The sequence below is a fragment of the Dreissena polymorpha genome, chromosome 6 (genome assembly GCF_020536995.1).
Source record: "Dreissena polymorpha isolate Duluth1 chromosome 6, UMN_Dpol_1.0, whole genome shotgun sequence".
Taxonomy (NCBI): Eukaryota; Metazoa; Mollusca; class Bivalvia; order Myida; family Dreissenidae; genus Dreissena; species Dreissena polymorpha.
This window is the reverse complement of record NC_068360.1, coordinates 104,896,585-104,899,503: the sequence shown is the minus strand read 5'-3', so window position 1 is coordinate 104,899,503 and position 2,919 is coordinate 104,896,585.

Here is a 2,919-nt window from a genome sequence, read left to right as displayed (position 1 = left end):
AAAGAACAAGGCCGATGGTTAAATTTATTCAATAAAATAGATGGTCTACATATAACATTGGAGTACCCTTCTTAATGGATAGAGGCTGTCGTTAACCCGCTAATATCAACATCGCCCTGAAAGAACATATCTAAACTGTTTACAAGATGTAATGCATGCACAACTATGTGGTTTTAGTTCACAATTATTTGGAATTTGCATATTTCATGTTTCGTCTACCGGCAAGTCTAGATGTGAAAGTGATACAAAATTAAAGTTGATTGTATTAAATTCTTGAAATATGTATTGTTAAATTATAATTATATTTAAATATATGTATACCATTTATCAAATGACTGAGCTATATAACGCTACCGACCGAGGGTTGTCAGAAAGATTCTTGCAAATAATTTAGTACAAACATCAATTGTTATCAATAGATACTCTTACGAAATAATGACCGGGTAGAATCAAGCTTTTTTAACAATATAAACGGTCTCTTCCTAAGAAATCGAAATGCAAGTTTAAACTGCTTTTTTGATTGATTTGTAACTTTTTATCTCTCACATCGACCCATATACTGATGAAAATACCACGATATGATAACGTTGATTCACGAATAATTTCATGGAGCTCAATTTAACCTTTTTCAATAACTGTATATACTTTACTTACCACTTAAATTTGAATACCAATGTTTAGGAATTTCTAACCACCCTTCCACTTTCCGAATAGTTCATTAAAAGAATGCTCTAATTATCCATTAAAATTTTCTCTAGTTGAATGAGTATGGGCTGGGTGCACTGCTTCAATTGACTTACCGTATTGATCTTTCTGATTTAATTGCACCGGCATTTCATCAATACTCTTCAAAAAGGTAAACAAATACATGGGGTCGTGTACTCACTCCTTGCAAACGGCAGCGCATGCGAGTGTGGTGATGAGTGTGTTGTGTCCGTCAATTTTGTCAACTATTTGTGGGCAAAACTGGGTCTCGCACTGACCATACGTCATATCGCTTCCGAACTGTGCGAGCAGCTGCTTGGCAATAGCCACAACTGTCAAAAAGAGAGTTAATAGCTATATTCAATATAATTTAATCTAATTTTGTTTATATAGATGTTCGAATTAAACTTATAATAATAGCCGGATTTGCTATGAATGAAAGTGAAATGCAATTGAGATTACTTTTTGATAACTTGTTACTAGAGACTAATTTGCTTTCCTTTAATCTTATTCACTAACAGACAAGAAAGGGCCGTTGATGCTATCACGTGTTATCACATCATACACAAAACATTAAAACTTGCCATCGGCAACAAAAAGTTTAAGTGTGATTGATAAACGTTTACACCAAATAAAGTCTAATGTATAAAGTTTGGACGCTATATTGTTTGTTCGTATAAAAAAGGGATTGTAAATGGTTTATACCACCGTTTTGGTACATTATTTTGTATTGCTAATGTCAGTACCATCTTGACACTGTCTAATCATCTCGAAGTAGATAATTCAGATTTTTATCTGCGAACTTCATTAACGCACGTGCATATTTTTTCCAAATCGTGAAAAGTGTGTTGCATTAATTCATGTGCATTGTAATTATATGCGATCATGTATGTTAAGCCCAAATGCCTACAATTTGCTTAAGCTGGCTACTTGCTGATTGGGCGCAAAGACAACAAACATGTACACGTTTCACAAAACAAACTATAATAACCAAAATAAATCCTAAAATGCAATGGAGGCAATTCGATTCAAATGCAAACATGTCTTATTTAACACGTAAGGAATACACATAATTTTACGATAGGTCAATGAATAATACAAAGCAAAAACATAACTCGGATGAAATTAAAAAAATAGGCCATTGCTATCAAGCTTGATAAACAGTTTTTATATCCTCTTTCTCCAGTTATCCCTCCTGATGATTATAATTGAGGGCAATTGAACAGAAGATCTGATTGAGTAAATGCTATCTCGATAGCTATATATGTACGCGAAATTCGTTTAACTAAAGACTGCCGGTATCGCTTTTGTCTTAATTTGGCTACATCTACATACAGTCGTATGGGACGAGGAGTACTTCGATGAATCTCTCATTCATACTCGTGTTCATCACGAAGGGAATCAAGCAGAAAAGAACCACAGCGAAATTCATGTTTGAACTGAAAAACAATGGAAATAATCGTGGGAGCTTCATGACATTTCTGAAAAACAGAAATGAATAAATGTACGAGCTTAATGCCTGATATAAAACAAGGGAAATAACTATGCGAGCTTCTTATATGGTCGGACAGGTTATTCAATGTCACTGCAATATTGTTTGAAAGTTGGTGGTATCTGCAAATGGTCCTAAAAGGAAGAAAAACAAGATTTATAAACAACCAATGTAGAAAATTACGTTATTCTTGAATTTAACCCCCTTGCATTGCATGCGAATATACATGTGCATATTTTGCAATTACCAATACATATTAAATAATTGGAAAGAAGTGTTTTGGTGTGTCACATGACACCTAAAGCAGTTTGATTGATACGTTGTTTAAATTTGTAAATGAAAACAAATACAGACACGTACCTTTTTCAGCCAATAGTTCAATTATTACTACTGTGCACACGGCACGGTTTCGATCGCATTTATACTTGAAAGTAGATAAGAGCATGTTCTTAATTCCGAACCTTATTGTCCTATGGTGGTGTCATATATCTCGTACAGCGATTTTCGAGGCCACGTGGCCTCTGTAAAAGCAAAGTACTGGTCTTATCGTTTGAACCAGGGCGGTTAAAGTTACACGATTAATATTGGCAACGGAATAGCGTTTGTGTCGAAATCATGAGCCTTTGGCTGAGACCGTATTTTACAGTAACACAATAGTATACATGGTTGGTATTGTAACATAGACGTTTACATATATAAGTAGAGTAGGAATAACTCCATAA